At 42.6% G+C, this 21,665-nt stretch overlaps 1 protein-coding gene across 5 annotated transcripts in view; it reads right to left on the bottom strand.

Annotated features, from left to right (window-relative positions):
- robo3 (roundabout, axon guidance receptor, homolog 3 (Drosophila)) overlaps positions 1-21,665 on the bottom strand; it is a 561,002-nt gene that overhangs the window by 280,594 nt on the left and 258,743 nt on the right. The gene's annotated exons all lie outside the window — the stretch shown is intronic.

The raw sequence follows: 21,665 nt of genomic DNA, 5'->3' as shown, positions 1-21,665 counted from the left end.
TAGATAAGGTAGAAACAGTGAGTTTGTTTCCACAGGTAGGTGAAACTAGAACTAGGAGGCATAGCCTCAAAATAAGGGGCAGCAGATTTAAAACGGAGTTGAGGAGGAACTTCTTCACCTAAAGGGCTGTGGATCTGTGGAGTTCCCTGCTCAGTGAAGCAGCTGAGGCTACCTCATAGAATGGTTTTAAGGCAAAGATAGATAGATGTTTGAACAGTAAAGGAATTAAGGGTTATGGTGAACGGGTGGGTAAGCTGAGTCGACACAAAGGTCAGCCTTGGTCTTACTAAAGGACAGAGTAGGACTGAGGGGCCAGATGGCCTACTCCTGCTCCTAGTTCTTATGTTCTTACTCATGGAACTGGACTTTGTGCTTTGAGAGTTGGGATGGGCTAGTAGTAGTTCAGGACACTATTTTTATCCATCCCATCCTCTACTTTTTCAACCAAGCAGTTGATCATCTCCTAATGTCCTCTTTTTTAAAAACTCAGTGTCAATATACCTGATAAATGCTCCTAATGCATTGGGACATTTTGCTACTTTTGAAAAGGTACTAAATGCAGATTGTCATTGATCAGTACGGAGCATCATCCAGTAGAGAAACCCTTCAAACTCCTGACAATCTTAAAGACTTTTCTGTGATTCCATGTCTCCTGTCATCTTCTATTTAGGTTTAATGCCTCTATTGGCCATGTTAAATTGACCATAGTGTTAGGTGCATTAGTCAGAGGGAAATAGGTCTGGGTGGGTTACTCTTCGGAGGGTCGGTGTGGACTTGTTGGGCCTGTTTCCACACTGTAGGGAATCTAATCTAATCTAAATCGAATCTAAATTCCTCTCCTACAGTAGAAGGGAATCCTTTGGTTTAACTGGTCTGGACCAGTAAGATGGTCATATTGCCTCCTTAACTTCCTTATATTTCTCTAATATTTCCCATCCCACTCTACTGTAACATCTCAGCCAACACAGAAGTTACATTTTACTCTCATTAAGAGAAATAATGCACTTTAATGATGATATCTCAGTCGATTGGACTGACATAACATATAGTATTCTTGCAGCTTCCTCTCCAAAAGGAACATGCTATGAACACAGCCTTCACGGTAAAACACACTCTGAGGCCTCCAAGCATTGTGCTTTGCTTTAATATTATCTGTCAAATTCTAATCCCGCTGTGTTTACATCAATTACCGTCCAAAAACATGTTAGAGCAGAGCACTGACATTTCAATGGGGAATTTGATGAAAGGAAGAGGCCATCAATCACCTTTAGACATTTTGTTAAAATCTATATTCAAATATTACAATCACAATGTACATGATAAGAACTCCCTCTTTGCCAGACTGTAGCACAATGGGGTTTGGTTGGATTTGGGGACGCAAGAGAATGAGACGTTTCACCTTTTCTCACCAGAGCAGGACGAGACAGGTTACTAATTGGCAGCAAGGCACAAACGTGGGAATTTATCTGAATTTCTAGGCAGTGACAGTTCTAATGAGGACAGAGTCAATGAGCCATACTCTGCTCACGTAAGGCAACAGTGGTGCCACTGCACGGGCTAGAGTTGCAGGATTTTCCACAGCATGACACATGGCTCAATATTTTATTTAAACTGTAGAAAGGTCAGTTTCCGGTTCCTATATCTTACCAGGTCACAAAAGTAAAAAAAAAAGTTACAATTCCAAGCTGGTCATTAAGGCAAAGTTTAGATAAATGGATGTTGTATCTATTCCTATGGAGGGGCAGTTACTGCTTTGGTGATGCTTTTGGTTTTGTTCATCGCTAAATAATCTGTGCTCTGCCTCTTCTGATGACTTTAATCAAGTCGTAGAAAATTTGAATTGGGTTACTGGGACGTGATACAGTGAAAAAAGTTTAAGTCGCCACTCAGTTCCAGCACACTTCCCGATAATCTGTGCAGCTCCCAGATCTTCCTTTCATTCTGCATTTTGTAAGCATGTGTTACATAACAAGTACTTATTTGAGCTCTCTTTCCAAGCCCTTTTGCTGTCTGTTGTTCTTTTGTCTTAGCTTCTCAAGGTTAAAAAAAAAAGGAATAGGGCATTACGATATTCAAGGCCCAAAGATCTTGTGCAATGCTCCCTTGGTGGCCTTGCTAATCTCAATCCTGTGTCAACCTGGCAATTTCCCACATGACCAGACTGACTTTAGCAGATGGAGGTGCCCACTCACTCTGACACAGGCTCCGACTCACACACAACTCTGCGTGTTATGTCAAAAAGACTCAGTTTTTAAAACCTAGTAAAATAATTTTGAATTGTAGATAATGTTGAAATATAAAATCAGAACCCAATTTGCACTGAACAAGTTCTGTCAAAAAAAAAAGTGATAATATTAAAATAACCTGAATTGATAGGTGTTACTTGGGAGGTGAATATTGTCCAGGAGACCAGTGAGGTTCTTCTGCTCCAAATAATCATTCAATGGAATCCCTTTCTTTTGTATTGTGTCCCACATTTTGGTTAAGGTTACTGTGATGAAACCACAAGCATATCTCTTACAGATATAGCATATATTGGCTGGGAGACATAACATTATGCCTACATTGAACTGACAGTCATTGAGTCAAAGATATACAACACAGAAACAGACCCTTTGGTCCAACTCATCCACGTCAGGTACCCTAAATAAATGTATTCCCATTTACCAGCATTTGTCCCATATCCCTCCAACCCTTCCTATTCATATACCCAGCCAAACATCTTTTAAATGTTGTAATTGTACCAGCCTCCACCACCTTCCCAGACAGCTTATTCCATACATGCACCACCCTCTATGAAAAAGTTACCCTTTATGCCCCTTATAAATCTTTCAGCTCTCACCTTAAACCTATGCTCTCTTGTTTTTGACTCCTCCACCCTAGGAAAAAGACACTGGCTGTTCATTCTATCCATGCCCCTCATGATTTGAGAAACTTCTATTAGGTCACCCCTCAGCCTTTGACACTCCAAGATAAACAAACCCCGCCTATTCAACCTCTCCCTATAGCTCAAACCCTCCAACCCTGGCAACATCCTTGTAAATCTTTTCTGAACCCTTTCAAGTTTCACAACATCTTCCGTGTAGTAGTGAGACCAGAATGGAATGCATCATTCCAAAAGTAGCCAAACCAAATGTCTTGTAGAGCTGCAACATGACCTGTCAACTCCTATACTCATTGCATGGATCAATAGAGGCAGATATGTGGAGTTTAACATCTTACCAGAAAGACAGCACCTCCAACACTGCAAACACCTTCTGTAAATACACCAAAGTGTCAGTCTAGATTGTGTTTTCATATTTCTGACTGTAGAGTCTGGAATAGGAATTGACCCACAAATATTTGCTTTGGAGACAAGACTACTATTTACTGAGCTATGGCTGACATTGGTTCAATTGTTCTTTACAGAGCTGAAGCCTACTTGCAGCCAGTTCACAGAAAATGACACTCCGACGACTGGAGTCCGGATAACTGTTGGGTCAATGCCTTTGCTTAGCCTCTGGTAATGAGAGAAAAGGAAATAACACTAAAACCACAGCAAAAGGATAAAATACTCGTCAAAAGTACCATTAGGGATTGGCTCACACACAAACAAATTAGTCGGAATAATTAATCAGCAGCTGCAACAGCCGACAATCCAACTTTCAAAAGATTACCAGCAGCTTTTAATCATATACTCAGACAAAACTAAACAAGAAGGATGAGCACAGTCAGAAATTTGGAGTTCGATAGGACAAACATTTTATTGGTACCGTTCCAATTACTGCTGTGTCAAGAGTGCTAGAAAACCAGGAGTATTTAAACATAAACAAAATGTCTCCATTTTATTTTTGTATCACTGAAAGTGATTTTTCATTGCATTCTGTTTAATGCAAAACAAAGGCTCATTCATCTCTCTGTGAAAGTTAACCTCTGCCGTATGTGACCACATTTATATCAGGGTTGTCGTTAGGTGGACAAGACTGGAAGTTGACACTGAAAAGTTCAAAGACTGGTGGCAAAAGGGATTACTTCAGGAAGACCCACAGCTCAGCTGATGTGATAATTAAGACTTCTCAAAGTGGGGTGGGGGTGGGTCAGGTTCCCAAGTGGGGACCCAAGCTGACATTTTGACATTCTAAGTCAGACCTCCCTCCGGATCCTTCGCTCCACACTTGCAGCCATGCGCCGCTACCTACATTCCCTGCAATTAGACCTACCCCAGCTCAGGACAACACTCTCACAGACCTGCAAAGGACCTCTACTGTTCTTCATCCATAGAAGAATCCATACACTAAACAACCTCCCTCTACATTCTAAGCTCCAAGTCAGCAATATCCACTGTGGGGTTGTGGTCATGCTAACAACCGCTGTGACAGACAGGTTCCCCATCCCAGTCTCATTGGTTCCCTCCTCCATTCCCATCACCACACCATCCTCACTCTCGCACTTGAATTGTCATGAACACTCATTAACAAGTCTCAAAATAGGGTCAGAGTGGGAAAACTTTGGGAAGCACTGTGGCACATGTTTTCCTGTAACTGGAATTGGTGCACTCGCTTTGGTCGATTTGTTGCTTTAGTGTGCAATGGACTTTATACCTCACCTGATTTTTTGCTTTTGTTGAACTCACCTGTTCTACACCATGGCACAATGTCAGCATTGTTCCCCTCCTAGCTACTCACCATCTTGATTTGAAAATATATAACCATTCCTTGACTGTTGCCAGGTCAAAATCATGGAATTCCCTCCCTAAGGGCATTGTGGGACTGTAGATGGACTGCAGTGGTTCAAGACAACAGCTCACCACCATCATCTTCTCAACGGCAACTACAGACAGGCAATAAAGCCAGCCACACCCAATTCACACAAATGATTTTTTTTTAAAAAACAGTGGACCAGAATAAAGGATGGATTATGAAGTTGAAAGTGTGTACAATACTTTCATGAGTGTGAAAGCTGGCAAGCATCTGTCAGGCACAAAGTGTACTGGACAATTTGAAAATGTAACATTTGAGCTGTAACTTAGATACATGGAGTTGTTTGCACAGTAGTTCAAATTTAACCAGTTTAAATTATGTCCCAAGATAGTAAAACCCAAACGACTTTGAATTGTATTGTTTTGACAGCATCAAACCAATGAGACGATCCGATGTTTTGGGGTATTAAAAAAAAACAGGCATTTTGAACAGTTAGCCAGAGAAAAAGCATCTTCTGCCATTGACAAACTGCCTGCAAACCCTCTCTCCACAAGGTACCTTTTTCATATGAAAAATCTGTGTAGCAGAAGTCCAAAGACAACCAAGGGGGAATCTACAAACAGAAGATCGACACCTGTCTGGTTTTTGAAAATTGATTTGCTGTAAATTTAATAGAGGCTTCATCAGATCAGTATATTGTTATAGAGTGGGAGGTAGATAAATCTTTAAGACAAACAAGCTTGGAGTTGTAATTGGATATTGTTTAATGTTCACTTTTGGAGTTAAAGAATAAAATTGTTATTTTTTTCTTTAAATTGTGGAATCTGGGAGTAGTTCTCGGTCACTCATATTCCAAACGTACGAGGCAAGGTGTTTAATTAGCAGAAAGGTTTACCTCATGTCGTAACAGTACCCTTTTACCAACAATACTAACAACTCCCAGTATGTCAATTAAAAATTTCCCAACTGTGCGCGCTTCCCAAATCTGACTCTGGTGTCTACACCCCTGGCCTCCTCCATCTGCAAATGCCCTACAAATCTTGCCCCATGTTGTTATTTCTCAGTTCCCCCACCTTCACTCGATACAAGTGGGTGCCTTCTACTGCTTCAGTTCCACTTCACTGGAACGGACCTCATCATTTTCTTTTTAAACGGTGAGCATGTGATACTCAGTATTTGGAATAAAGATCTCTTAAAGGGAAAGATCAATAAGTGGGAGGGGGAAGCATGGAAGGAGAAGGGAAAACCAAAAGGAAAAATGAGTTGAGGTAAAGTGGGCCGAGGGTCATTTGGATCATAAAATGCTAGAAAAGGCTAATTTGGTTGAATGGTCTGTTTCCTGTGCTGTGGTATTTTATGCTAATAATTTTGTCGATTGAAAACTGAACAGGTTTTCAACTGCTACATTTCCATTGCTCTCTCTGTAAGGGAGAGGGAAGTACAATATGTAATAGATTGATTTGGATGAGACGCAATAACTAGTCTGTACACAAAATTATGTTAAACCAGTTCTGCCTGACCTGGTGGTATTAGATACTAACATTGCAAACCTGAATTCAGAATGAGTTTAATTCAACAAATTTAATATTCATCATGTTGGTGAGCACAAAATCTCAACGAATCAATAAAGGCCGAGCAATGCAACTGGTTCAAAGTAATACAAAAATAGCAGAACTGCCCAACACATACTAATGAGTTAGTTACACCTATTCATGACTGCTGCCTAATAAACCCTTTACTTGTTTAATCCACAGAGATTTCTTCAGTTAAAGCTCCTCAGCCTGTACAACATCCCTCTGGGCCCTGTTTGGCTTTGTTCATGATTACAGCATTCCGAATCAATTCTGCTTCTGGCATTGAGAAATTGGTTAATTCTGAGCAAAGGAGGTTTAGCAAAAACAAAGACAGCAGTGCTTCCCAAACCCCTGTGAGCAAACTGCTAATGATCTGCTAACTCTAGGTGACAATCGAAAGAGCCTGACTTGAGACACATCTGTTGAAATAGTGCCACTGCATTACAGTACCTTTACCATGGAAGAATACTTCCAATTTCACAGAGCATGAGGAATAGTCTCTGCTGATCAGCTGCTGGAACCATCATACATTTATTGTCTCCACATTCAACTCTTCCCTGCACTTCAAACAGACTCCCAACATCCATCCTCTTTAAACTTCAATTCATCAAAAACTCTGCTACCCCACACTCCAACACACATTATGCTTCCTTCACTGACCAATCGAGGCTCCCAGTTGTGAAATGCTTCAGATTTTTAATTCTAACCATGATGTTCACAACAGAGTGGGGCTTCCCCCTCCCCATCTCTGACACCTCCTCCCACCCTACAATCCTTCAAGAACTCAGCAGTCCTGGCTGCAGTGTTGGGAACTCGGTCTACATCTTTCTGCCTCCCACTGTCCCCAGTGTACAGCGATATGGTGAGGGCTCTTGTGTCAGTGTGTTACTGTTCCTGCCTGATGAAGGAGCGTTGCTCCGAAAGCTAGTGTGCTTCCAATTAAACCTGCTGGACTATAACCTGGTGTTGTGTGATTTTTAACTTTGTACACCCCAGTCCAACACCAGCATCTCCGAATTACATCTTTAAAGGCTCTAAGGCCCGAACATTATAACCCAACCCCCTCAACATCTCCACCTTCCTTCTAAGGCATTCCTTCAGAATTACCTCTTTAATTAAGCTTTTGATCATCTGTCCCAAGAACTGATTTGCAGCTGAATATGATCTTTACTTTGGCCCACTGCAGCTCCTGTGAAAGCAGCTTGGGGCTTTTTACAGTGAAAAGGTGCTATAGGAACAATAATTATTGTTATTACAATCATGCAGAACTGGAAAATGAAGAGGCTAATTCCTAATTACCCCAAAGAACACACACATATTCCGTATTCAGCGGATTTTCTGTCTTTAAATTAAAATTTGGAGCATCGGGGTCTCTTCATTATCGGAATGGAAATTGTAGGCTTGCAGCTGACCTCAACACTACAAACACTCCCCAAGGAATACTGGCTGTGTAGGACTATACATATGTATTAAACAATCCTCCCTACCTTCCCCTCACGTAACTATGCACAGGGAGCAATACGTGAAGAATATAGCTTTAGAATATTTATAGATTGTTGTCTTGAAGTATGGTCCCCTGGTAATCTCCCTTCACAACTGCAATGATTTGGGCCCTTTTTGTTTTAAAGGGAAATCAGAAACAGGAGAGAGTGAACACTTGCCAATGTTTGTGTTGGTATTGATCCAGACTGACGTGCACCACAATCTTGACTGAAAGGTTCATGTGCCTGAGCATTCCCAATGACAGCCATTCCTGATCTAAACAAAATGAGCTCACAGTTACTGACTCCTTCACTGTCCAACTCCTTTCGTGTTGGCAGTCTCCCTGCCACATCGTTCAGCAATTTTATTCTGATGGTTAAACCTGTGGTGCCACATGCTCACAGTGATTCAAGACAACAGCTCACCACCATCTCACTGGCAATTAGGGATTGGCAATAAATGCTGGCATAATCAGCAATATCAAAAATAAAGTGGTTTTCCTTTCCTATATAGGATAGCTGGCTTATTAATAAGGGCTCCAATCTACTGTCAAATCAATCGCTCAGCAGATTATTTGCCTCCCACTGTCCCCAGTGTACAGTGATATGGTTAGGGCTCTTGTGTCAGCGTGTTACTGTTCCACCTCTGAGGCAGAAGGTCTGATTTCCAAGTCCCATCTTCCCCAGAGGTGTATCCGTAACATGCCTGAACAGGTCAATTGTAGCTATTTTAACTGATCTAGAGAGTCAATATTACTGGGGACCGTGGGCTCTTCTCAACTTGCAGATTACTTGTAAAAATGAGACGTTGTCATGCAGGCCGTGTGGCAATGCAGTGTGACAGGCCTCCTGTCAGCAGGGATATGGCATGCCATTGGCACGGTATTGTATTTTTTAGCTGGTCTGAGAAGCAGGCAACTGGCTACCTTCAAAGCAACATCATGAACTTGCACTGTTAATGAGGATTCCTGGCACCGGGAGCAATCCTCAGAAAGCCAGAGCAGAGCACTTATTGTCACGCACAAAATTACATCAAATCTAAATTAGCGAGTTTTGAAAAGGTTTATAGCACAGGTTGAGACTTTGGCTGTAACTCAGGTCGAGTTCCAACTAGAACTCTATCAAACACATTGACTTGGATCCCATTTACCATCCCCTGAGAAAAAGAACAGAAAGTGACATTACCAACCCAAGGAAACCTAAACACAAAAAAAGTGGGACATACCACCAGTGCTTCACCAGAGGCTCATTGATGATGTTACCTAGAATGGTGACGAAATGTCGGAAAACGAATCTTCCAGCTCAGCAAGCAAGGTTACATCCATCAATCCGAATTTCTATACCACCATTAACACCGCCAAGAGTCTCAAGGTGTATCACAGGAGAGTCATCGAAGTAAAGGCACAGATATTAAACCAAAGGGGGAGGCTGCACAACAAGTGACCAAATACCTTGATTTTAAAAAAAAGTCCTCAGTTTTAAGGATTTGTTTAAAAAGGAGAGTGTGGCAGAAAGACACAAGATAATTCTATAAGTTCAGGCAAAGACAGCTGAGGTATGAAAATTATGGATAGTGTGCCCCTGCACCTTCATTTTCTATCCCCCACAGTCATTGGGACCATGCTACAGGTCTCATCTCTGACTTTTCCTCTATTCATTATTTTTTATTCATTCATGGAATGAATAAAACTCCCCAGAGATCAGTTAATAGTCAACCCCATTGCTGTGGATCTGGAGTCACATGGAGGCCAGACTAGATAGAGAAGCCAGTTTCCTTCCCTGAAGGCCATCAACGAATGAGATGGATTTTTCCGACAATCGACAATGGTTTCATGACCATTATAACATTCTTAATTCCAGATTTTCATTGAAATCAAATTCCACCATATTGTTGGTGGAAATAAAAGTTTCTATAAGTGACATCTGAACACAAGACAAATCAGCCAACAATCCTGTTGCCGATTACTCTCGATTATATGTTTGTGTGTTGAAATTAAGATTGGTATTAAAGCCCCTATGACTAAATAGACAATTAAAGAGGATGATAAATGGCTGCTGCCAGTGGTGGTGCCATCTATTGACAAATACACCACACTGCAGAAATACCTCCCTGTCTTTGTGCTGGTAGCAAGTCACCTTGAGCACTGACTGCACATTCCCCAAGTTCAGAGGCTTGCTGCGAATGAATTTCCAAGCAATTGGCTGTAAAATTACAAGCTCAAATTTCCAATACATATTCCTCACAGCAGGACTTCCTGATGGCTGGCTGAATAAGGTCAAGAACTGACCTCTGTACAGGTGCAATGCACAGATAAATACTGGAGGGTCTACCTTTTGAAGGCCTCATTTTCTGTCAATCTGCTGTATAAATCTTTCTACTTTATGTTTTTACAACTTCAGGGTGTTCCAAGCTCCTTTATGATCATTGCAATCACTGCTAGGTGTGGAAAAACTGCTGCTAATGCAAGACCCCAGAAACACTGATTAGACGACCAGATTATTTCTTTTATTCTGCTGTAGCATGGTGAATATTTCCAAACTTTTCTGTTTTAATTTATGATTCCACCAGATCAGACGCCAGCTGGGTCTTTCATATTAAGGGACGTCTGGGCCTTGATTGAACTTTGCACGCCTGCAAAAAATGGCACACTTTTCCATTCATTCACAGGATGTGGGAGTTGCTGGCCAGGCCCAGCATTTATTGCCCATCCCTAACTGCCCTGGAGAAAACAGTGGCAAGCAGCTTCTTGACTTCAGACGTTCAAGAATGTTTTGTAGTCTCATTTTTTTTTTTAAAAGATGTGCGAAGTTTAATCAAGTCCTTATTTGTCCTTTAAAGTGAAAATAAAGATCCTATGACACTATATAACAAAAAAAAGTGGGCCATTCAGCCCATCAGGTCTACTTCACCATTCAATGAGATCATGGTTCATCTGATAATCTTCAATTCCACTTCCCTGCCTTTTGCCCATAATCCTGGATCCCATGGATAAAATATCTCTCAGCTTTGAATGTACCCACGCTAAACAGCTCTCAGTGCTAAAAGAATTCCAGTCACTACCTAATGAGAAAAGGAATTCCACATCTCAGGCTTAAATGAGTGAGTGAGCCTTTACGGAGATTCTACCCTCTGGTCCTCAACTCTCCCACAACCTCTCAGCACTGTCCTGTCAAGCCTCCTGAGAATCTTATATATTTCAATAAGGCCACCTCGCACTCTTCTGAACTCTAACAAGTACAGATCAGAGATCTTGACGATCAGAGAGCTCTCGCTAGTAGGCTGACCAGTACGTATTCTCAATGAATACGTTCCTTTCTTAAAAAAAATCAAAAAAAGGAAAATGATGCAGATGGAGGAAGTTGGAAATAAAAACAGAAAATGCTAAAAATATCAGCATATCTGACAACATAATGGAAATGAACTGGGCATTTAATCATAAATGTTGTTTGTGGGATCCTACTGTGGGAAAACAGGCAGCAATTTTCACTGGAGTGTTCATTGAAGAAAATAGACTAGTTCTGGAGTGGGACTTGAACCTGCAACCTCCTGGTTTAGCTGCGAGGACACTACCACTAATCCACAGTTGATGTCTTAGTTTTGAAGTTGAAACTTTATTGCTGGAACAGCACAGCAGGTCAGGCAGCATCCAGGGAACAGGAGATTCGACGTTTCGGGCACAGGCCCTTCTTCAGGAAGGGCCTTTCCTGAAGAAGGGCCTGTGCCCGAAACGTCGAATCTCCTGTTCCCTGGATGCTGCCTGACCTGCTGTGCTGTTCCAGCAATAAAGTTTCAACTTTGATCTCCAGCATCTGCAGACCTCACTTTCTCCCCGTCTTAGTTTTGAAAACTCTTTAAATTCTAAATTGTTCTGTTGTTTCTCTTTACAATTGTGAATAAATCGATAGCAGTAATGGGGGGTGGGGAAGGAATTTGATTTGTACTGGGTATTTGTATCAACACAAACTAGAGAGAGCTTGCATAAATAAAGTATTTAAATGCAAAAAGTAACAGCTTTCACCCCATCTGTCTGGTTTAAGTTGAACCCAGGCCTCAGGGGTGAAAGCACATGTTCTGTCATACCGCACACTTCGAATTAATGACTAAGCATGCACATCGTACTATCGATTGTCCTGCATTAAGCAGAACGTTGTTTGACAATGCAAACCTTCTCTACATTAGGAAGTTTGTGAAAAATGGCACTCGATAATTATACCAGCAGCCTGGCACTGTGTTTGTTAGTTCCTGCTTCAAGTCGCGGTTATTTCTTATGTTCAGAGTCTGGCACAAGCAAAAATTTGCAATGTAAAAGATGGATAAAACTGCTCAAGTATACAGTACATCTGTGCTACTTATTTGATGAATCTTCTGCATAATTGGAGCATGATATTGACAGGGTGTGGGTGTATTAAAACATTAAAAGCACTTTCAAACAGCTTAGCTGTTCTCATTCTGGTGATCCAGAGTGCGCAGTAACTGCATATCATTCCATAATTGTTCGATATAGCAACTCTGAGTTCTCAGGCCAGTCCCAATGAGCAGGGAGGAAGCAGACTAATGATTTGGTACAACAACGCAAGGGAAGCTAAAAAGGCCTGCTCTCTGAGCAGAAATATTCCTCATGGGTCACACAAATTGACACAGACTGGACAGAAAGAATCCCACTCCCAAGCTGGTTAATCTCAAGAGGGACAGAGAGAAAGGGGCTCAAATCAACCCTGCAACCCAAGTTGAGGTGGCAGTAAGGGGACAGCCATTCTTCCACACCTGAAAACTATCCTTGACTGGAAAGTGAACATTTGGGGTATGAGAAACAAAAACCGAAATTGCTGGAAAACCTCAGCAGGTCTGGCAGCATCAATGGAGGGAAAGTAGAGTTAATGTTTTGGGTCCAGTTGCCGTTTAGAACTGAAGACATCATTAAGAAGAAGGGTCACTGTTCCTTAAACATTAACTCTGCTTTCTCTCCACAGGTGCTGCCAGACCCACTGGGTTTTCTTTTCCCAGCAACGTCTGTTTTTGTTTTGGACTTCTAGTATTCACAGTTATTCGTTTTTATTGCTGATTTCGAAAATAAGAATTGACAGCTACACTAAAATACCTTGATGGTATTCACTGTCTAGTCAAATGACTACTTTGATGAGGCACCATAACTTTCAGATGGGTCTGCAGGAATACACTCCATCTCAAATGCTTGCCTACAGTGTCAGAGAGAAGGCCTTCTCACTCCACGCTCAGCAGCCTTGTGTCAAAGCCCCGCTACAGACATCTGAGCACAACACGGAGGTTAGCATTTCACTGAGGGAGTGCAAAACTGTGACAGATAAAATGTCAAAGGATCTATCTACCCTCTTTGGTGAATTCAAAAGATACCAAAGCACAATGCCATAGGAAAGCAAAAGGGGCTTTCCTTTGTCTCCTGGCCAATTTTAGCCCTCAAAACAGATTACCTAATCACTATCAAATTGCAGTTCATTGGGAGTTAACCATGCCCAATTTGAATACCCATTTTCCAACGTTACAACCTTAATTACATATCAAAAGCATACCATGTCTGCAAATTGCCTTGGATGTGCAGATTTGATTAAAGGCATTGTATAAATACAAGTTCTTTCATCAAGACAAGAAAATCGAATACAATGAACAATTAAAGCCCTTTTGTTGTGGCTTTTAAGTGTCCTTGGTTTGTTTAGGGTGGGGTTAGACCAACAAATCTGCATCAATACTGACTGCAGACAAGCAAGCTACATGAAGATATGGTTGAACAAGGGCAAAAAGGAGCGAGAATAAGAAAATGTGCAGATATATAAAAAAAAATTACTTCATAAGATAGCAAAACATCAAAACCAGGTTTTCATTCAGGCACACGGGTGCATTCCACTGAGGGTAGGAGAAGATTAAACATTTCAAAGTGACATCTGTGTGAAGTAAGTACTGTCATTCCTTGCCCAAGTTTTATGGAGATTCCAATTACACTGACCATTTACAAGGAGCAGCTGAGAGCAGTTGTACCTGATGGCTCTGACAGGCTAATGATGATAAAGTCAGTGTGGAAGAGGTTATTTGAAAAAGAACAATAGGCGAGACAGAGACGAGACATGAAAATGTTGCATGATGCTAGTAATAAAAGGAGTGGGAAACCAGCAGGGACAGGAGGCAATATTCATGGAAAGTGCACCTCTTTCTAACTGATTCCCTTCCTACTCCCCAGTCCCCTTCCCTTAACCAATTCACCCCCACCATCCTTCACACAAATTTTAGTTGGCTCTGCAAACAATGTCAAGACAAAACAAGGTGACTAGCTGAAGACAAAGGGACTTGGTGCAGGAGATGGGAGGGTAATAAATAGGAGTGCAGTTTAATTTGTGGAGGATGGATGGAAGGAAATGGGGAGTTCGTTAATTCTTGTAATGGCCTCTGAGAACTGTTGAAATGAGATTACAAGTGGACAACGTTTCACCGATAGCTATGACTGAGCTTGGCTGTATGGTGACATTTTACTCTTGGAGTCAGGAAGTTATGAGCTCAAACCACACTCCAGGATTTGAGCTGTGCAGAGAGACTGAATAAGCTCGGACTATTTTCCCTGCAGTGTCAGAGGCTGAGGGGTGTCCTTATAGAGGTTTGGAGGAGCATGGATAGGGTAAATAGGCAAGGTCTTTTCCCTGGGTTGGGGGAAAAAAAAAGTCCAAAGCTAGACAGCATAGGTTTAGGGTGAGGGAGGGGGAAAGATTTAAAAGGGACCTAAGGGGCAACTTGTTCACGCAGAGGGTGGTGCGTGTATGGAATAGACTGCTAGAGGAAGTGGCGGAGGCATTTAAAAGGCATCTGGATGGATATATGAACGGGAAGTGTTCAGAGGGATATGGGCCAAATGCTGGCAAGTGAGGCTAAATTGGTTTTAGGTCAGCGTGGACGATTAGACCAAAAAAGGTCTGTTTCCGTGCTGTATACCTCTATGACTTCAAGTTCACTCCTTCTTCGTTGTGGTTCTGTTCACCGAGCTGGGAATTTGTGTTGCAGACGTTTCGTCCCGTCTAGGTGACATCCTCAGTGTTTGGGAGCTTCCTGTGAAACGCTTCTGTGATGTTTCCTCTGGCATTTATAATGGTTTGTACCTGCCGCTTCCGGTTGTCAGTTCCAGCTGTCCGCTGCAGTGGCCGGTATATTGGGCCTAGGTCGATGTGCTTATTGATTGAATCTATGGATGAGTGCCATGCCTCTAGAAATTCCCTGGCTGTTCTCTGTTTGGCTTGTCCTATAATAGTAGTGTTGTCCCAGTCAAACTCATGTTGCTTGTCATCTGAGTGTATGGCTACTAAGGATAGCCGGTCATGTCGTTTCATGGCTAGTTGGTGGTCATGGATGCAGACCAGTAGCTGTCTTCCTGTTTGTCCTATGTGGTGTTTTGTGCAGTCCTTGCATGGGATTTTGTACACTACATTGGTTTTGCTCATGCTGGGTATCGGGTCCTTTGTCCTGGTGAGTTGTTGTCGGAGAGTGGCTGTTGGTTTGTGTGCTGTTATGAGTCCTAGTGGTCGCAGTAGTCTGGCTGTCAGTTCGGAAATGTTTTTGATGTATGGTAGTGTGGCTAGTCCAAAGGTGGCAACACTACCATACATCAAAAACATTTCTGAACTGACAGCCAGACTATTGCAACCACTAGGACTCATAACAGCACACAAACCAACAGCCACTCTCAGACAACAACTCACCAGGACAAAGGACCCGATACCCAGCATGAGAAAAACCAACGTAGTGTACAAAATCCCATGCAAGGACTGCACAAAATACTACATAGGACAAACAGGACGACAGCTAACGGTCCACATCAATGAACACCAACTAGCCACGAAATGACATGACCAGCTATCCTTCGACTGGGACAACACTACTATTATAGGACAAGCCAAACAGAGAACAGCCAGGGAATTCGTAGAGGCATGGCACTCATCCACAGATTCAATCAATAAGCACATCGACCTGGACCCAATATACTGGCCACTGCAGCGGACAGCTGGAACGGACAACCGGAAGCGGCAGATACAAATCACTACAAATGCTGGAGGAAACATCACAGAAGTGCTTCACAGGAGGCCCCCAAGCACTGAGGATGTCACCTAGACAGGGGACGAAACGTCTGCAACACAAATTCCCAACTCGGCGAACAGAACCACAACAACAAGCACCCGAGCTACAAATCTTCTCCCAAACTTTGATCACTCTTTCTTCTCTTTTAGTAAAGGCACCATCCAATGAAGTGCTGAGTATTTAGTTAGGGAAGTTTACATACCGAATCCTGGTATGCCCAAAGCTAGCTAACCACCATTGAGTAATCGCAATGCACTGTGATTCTTTTCAGATATTACTTAGAGAGAAAAAGAGGGAGGGAAAGAATCAATTCAGGTTTACACAATGTATGACACCTACTGGTTAGATTTTTCACAAGTGATAATGACGTCTACCATGGCCCATGCAGTTAAGCAGTTCACTCATCTCCAACAGGACAGAATCTAAATTATTGACTCTTGACATTCAATGGCATTACCATCACCAAATTCCCACCAACATTTTGGGGGTTACCACTGATGAAAAACTGAACTTGACTGGCCATAATAGTGGTAGTAAGAGCAGGTCTGAGGAGAGGAATACAGCAACAAATAATTCACCTTCTGATCCCCAAAGCATGTCCACCAACTACAAGGTATGAGTCAGGAAGTGTGATGGAATACTCTCCACTGGCCATAACAACACTTCAAAAGCTTGACACCTTTCAGGAGAAAGCAGCCAATTGATTGGCACAAGTGCCACAAACATTCACTCGCTTCAACACCAGTGATCAGTAGCAGTACCATCTACAAGTCACACCATAGAAATAAAACAGTGGGCCGTATACAGCACCTTCCAAGCCCATGAACATCTAAAAAGAGAAGGGGAGCAGATAGATAGGAACACCACAACCTTCAGACTGCCTTCCCAAGCCACACCCCATTCTGACTTGGAAAAATCACCATTCCTTCTATATACCTGGGTCGAAACCCTGAAGCTCCCTCCCTAATATCATTGCTCGTGTAGCTTTACAAACAGATGGAGGTGGTTCAAGACCAGCCCACCACCAGCCCACTCAGTCGTGCCCATATCCCATGAATTAATTGTAAAGAAAAGCTCATGTTTTCTGATTATCTGGCAGGATGGTCATTTGAACCAGATCAACCTTCCAGCTCTTGTAGAACACAATCCCAGAATGGATCAGCACTGTCAGTAGACAAATAACTATAACAGAAACAAGCCATTTGGCCCAACTCGCTCTTGTCAGTGTTTATGCTTCATACCAGTCTCTTAACAGACCTCTTTTCATTTTACCCTATCAGTTTATCCTCTATTTCTTTCGCCCTCGAGTGCTTTCCGATTTCTCCTTAAATACATCTATCTTGTTCAACTAAGAGGCATTTCTCAGATGCTGCCTGGCCTGCTGCGCTTTTCCAGCACCACACTTTTCAACTCTGGTCTCCAGCATCTGCAGTCCTCACTTGCTCCTAAGAGGCATTCCTTCTTACTTCCTGAAACTCCCTGTTTCTGCCCCTCAACTGCAATATTTCTACTTCTCTCTCACCTTCCAAAATTAGATTACATTACAGTGTGGAAACAGGCCCTTCGGCCCAACAAGTCCACACCGACCCTCCGAAGAGCAACCCACCCAGACCCATTCCCTACATTTACCCCTTACCTAACACTACGGACAATTTAGCATGGCCAATTCACCTGACCTGCACATCTTTTGTGACTGTGGGAGGAAACAGGAGCACGCGGAGGAAACCCACGCAGACACGGGGAGAACGTGCAAACTCCACACAGTCAGTCGCCTGAGGCGGGAATTGAACCCAGGTCTCTAGCGCTGTGAGGCAGCAGTGCTAACCACTGTGCCACCGTGCCGCCCAAAAGCCACCTAAGCTCCCACCTTTTCAGTCTGGGCTATTGCTCACTGTTACTGACTCCTTGACACAAGCGTTGAGCCTGTTAGAAGGATGTTACATAAGTGTAAATTGGGTTTAAGAAAAGATGTTGTCAGGAAACAGAGGAGCTGGTATCTCTGTGAAAATAAATTCGAGAATATGACAGTGAGACTTGGCTACAACTTCACTCAAATACTTGGGTAGATTTCAATGGGCTGTCCTAGAGACACTGAATTCCCCACAATGGGGTCTGCTTTCACTGTCTGTATGGATCTGGAGCTCCCCAACCCTTCACCAACTTGCAAAAACCTGTAAGTAGATTCCAAATGATGCTGGGTCATCAAATAATAGAGAAAACTCTAAAATTAAATAGGTGGTGTTAAACTCTCCCAATTTATGTGGGCATAGTGGCTCTATCCAAATATATGTAAGCAAAGCACCAATGAACATGGTAAAGTCAGACCAAGCATTTTTCATTTTAGTTAAGGACTGAAAAACAAAACAGTATGGGCACCCTTTCAGAAAGATCCCATTCCCACCATTTAGACAGTATCCCCTGCCAAAGAAAGATGCTAAACTTAAAACGGGTAAAGTGAAGTATCCATGCATTCCAGGTACAAGGTGGCAGCCAACTTAATAATAGCCCTCGACAGAGAGAGAATCTTATGAATTTCACCACCATTGCATTTCAACTAAATCGGGTTGCAGCAAACACCACTTAACCTGTTAGTGCAACCATTTTATTGCTGTGCAGTGCCATTACTTAATGAAATTATGCCCACGTCATTGGATCACCGAGCAAAATGGTACATTGTCTACTTATAGGCTATGAAGTTGGAAGTCTGTTCTTGTACTTGGAACGCATGGCTAATGTAGTTATGAGTTCTCAGCACTGAGACCACTCCCCATCCCCTTCCTTGGTGACCACATTCATGAAGCAGTAAGGTGCAGAACCTCTGATTTTCCAAAAAGTTATTGGTTTCCATACTGGAGCAAAACCAGGGAATGCAAGTGGGAAATTTATCCTAAAATGCTCGAAGGCAGCGAGACAAAAAGAGACAATCCTAATGAGGAAGGAAGATGGAGAGTGTATGAAGGTTTCGCAGTTAATGCTGGTATTAGCAGCATTTTTGATCAGTAAATCGTGACGGTCAGCCTCCTAAAATTGGTCAATGGCTCTGAACACACTCCAGGATAGAGAGCAGTCAGTCAGATAGAGTAATTGCCAGGGTTCAGAGAGCAATTGTTACACCTGTATTTCATGCCAGGTTTCATGTACATCCAAAATAAGTTTCCACTTCAGTTTACTGTTGTAACATGGCAGCATAGATCCAAAAACAGAACCATGAGACACTCTTCAAAAAGGGCCCACAATAAAACACAATACTGCCTCAACCCGAGCTACAAATCTGCTCAAAACTCACTAACAACACTCCCAAACAAAAAGCCCAGTTTACGCATTACTCGACCCAGGCACAGCCCCATGTAAATTTCAATTTGTTTGGCACTACTGCTTTCACCCTGCCCATGGACATTTTACATTCTGTTCCTGCCTGTGACTGTTGCTATAGTTCTTGTGTCAAAGAACACCTAAGACGCTAATCAGTCTTGATCCCAATTCCTTCTCTAATGAAAGGGCGTTTGAATAACAACCCTTTGGTTTTCACGGGCATTCTTCTTCCCTTAACACACCACCCCCACCCTCACCCCTCACCTACCCCTTCAGAGCAAGGCCTGGGAATTCCATTGCTAATGCCCTTCTCTGGGAGGCTGGGGGGGGACAGGTTTACAATACAACCAATGAGTGTGAATCTGTGACATTTTTCACACAAAGAAAGAGGACAAAAAGAACGAAGCAGCATCCATAAGGGGTTTTATGATTCACTGAGGAAATCCACCCACTCTTCCCCCACCCCCCCCCAACCCCTCCTGATGTTTGGATTATCGTCACAAGTAAAATGTTCTCTGCAATAGCTTCCTCGAGTGCCTGAGCACCAGCCCACTCAATTCTACTGGTGTCATTATGGCCAGAGAGAAGATCCTCGCCTGCCAACGTTAAAAGTATCTGAGAAGATTTGCCTTTGAACGGGCTTTCAAAATTGTGGAGTGACTCTGGGAAGCAGTTCATCTGAAGAGACAGGAGAACAGGCATTGTTTTTAAAAAAAAGGGAGTTTTGAAACCTAAGGAAAACTGTAGGGTGTGACTTCAACTGAACTCTTCAGTGGGAAACTCATAGGTTTGGATAAACTGCTGACTTCAGAGGGCAGTGTAATTGAGCATGTTCAACGAGCGTTGTACTTGATCTTGGTTGGTGACCTGATGAAACAAATTGCCCAATTTCTGTCAGCCTGCACAGTATCATTGCCTTTATTGCTTTCATAAAGAAGCTTCTTCCAAAAACTGTAGCATTTAAAATTGGAGGCAATAATGCCAAATCCAATCCAATCCTGCTAGGAATCACTGTGTACCTCCTCGAATTATTGATTAAAAACTTTGACCCACACACCCACCTTCTGTCAGTCATGTGTGCTTGGGGTTGTGTGTCTCCGTTGTGAGAAGTGTGAGATCAACAAACAAAGTACAGACCAAGTATTGAGCCAAGGAACTTCTTGTTCCATACACTGCTGCAGAACAACAGCCATTACATTTATTGATAAAAGTTAAAAATCACGCAACACCAGGTTACATTCCAACAGGTCTGTTTGGAGTGCTGCTCCTTCGTCAGGTGGCAGTGCTCTGAAAGCTAGCGCTTCCAAATCAACCTGCTGGACTATAACTTGGTGTTGTGTGATTTTGTAAACTTTGTTCACCCAAACAACATCTCCTCCAAATCACATTTAATCAACAAAGCCATCAGGGAATACTTCAATAGAGATCATTAGCTCTTTTGCAAATTCTAATGGCAATTTTAACCTGAATTATCACCCCTTAGCTTTGCAAATTACGTATATCATATACATTGAATACACTTTTATTGTTTTCACTAAGAATGCTGCAATTTCAGTAAGGATTTAGATTAGATTAGATTACTTAGTGTGGAAACAGGCCCCTCGGCCCAACAAGTCCACACCGACCTGCCGAAGCGCAACCCACCCAGACCCATTCCCCTACATTTACCCCTTCACCTAACACTACGGGCAATTTAGCACGGCCAATTCACCTAACCTGCACATTTTTTTTTGGACGGTGGGAGGAAACCGGAGCACCTGGAGGAAACCCATGCAGACACGGGAAGAATATGCAAACTCCACACAGTCAGTAAGTCGCCTGTGGCAGGAATTGAACCCGGTCTCTGGCACGGTGAGGCAGTAGTGCCACAATACCTTCTATTGAGTTCAGATGCCACAAGGCACTGTGCCACAATACCTACTATTGAGTTCAGAAGATAATTTTGCAAAAATGGCTTCAATCATACTGCCCTGTAATTATAGCATTCTTAAGTACAGTGTCCTGATCTCAACCACCCTCTTTAGTAACCTGCTTTAACTACTTTTTGTTCTTGTACAGGACATGGATATCACTGGCAAACCTTCATTTCCCTTGGATTGATTGTTTAGATAGGCCATTTTAAAGGACAATTAAAAGCCAAATGTATTGCTGAGGAGCTGGACTCACATGCAGACAAGGCAAAAGTGAGGACTGCAGATGCTGGAAACCAGAGTTTAGATCAGAGTGGTGCTGGAAAAGCACAGCAGGTCAGGCAGCATCCGAGAAGCAGGAAAATCGAGGTTTTGGGCAAAAGCCCTTCATCAGGAATGCAGACTAGACTAGGTAAGAACCCTTGATTTCCTTCCCTAAAAGATATTAGTAAACAAAGGGTGGCATGGTGGCTCAGTGGTTAGCACTGCTGCCTCACAGCACCAGGGACCTGGGTTTGATTCCCACCCTCTGGCAAAAATCTGTGTAGAGTTTGCACATTCTCCCAGTGTCTGCATGGGTTTCCTCCAGGTGCCTCACACAATCCAAAGATGTGCAGGTC

This window comes from Chiloscyllium plagiosum, chromosome 35, assembly GCF_004010195.1.
Source record: "Chiloscyllium plagiosum isolate BGI_BamShark_2017 chromosome 35, ASM401019v2, whole genome shotgun sequence".
Taxonomy (NCBI): domain Eukaryota; kingdom Metazoa; phylum Chordata; class Chondrichthyes; order Orectolobiformes; family Hemiscylliidae; genus Chiloscyllium; species Chiloscyllium plagiosum.
Note: the sequence above shows the minus strand (reverse complement) of the source record. Positions and strands in the feature narration are given on the sequence as shown.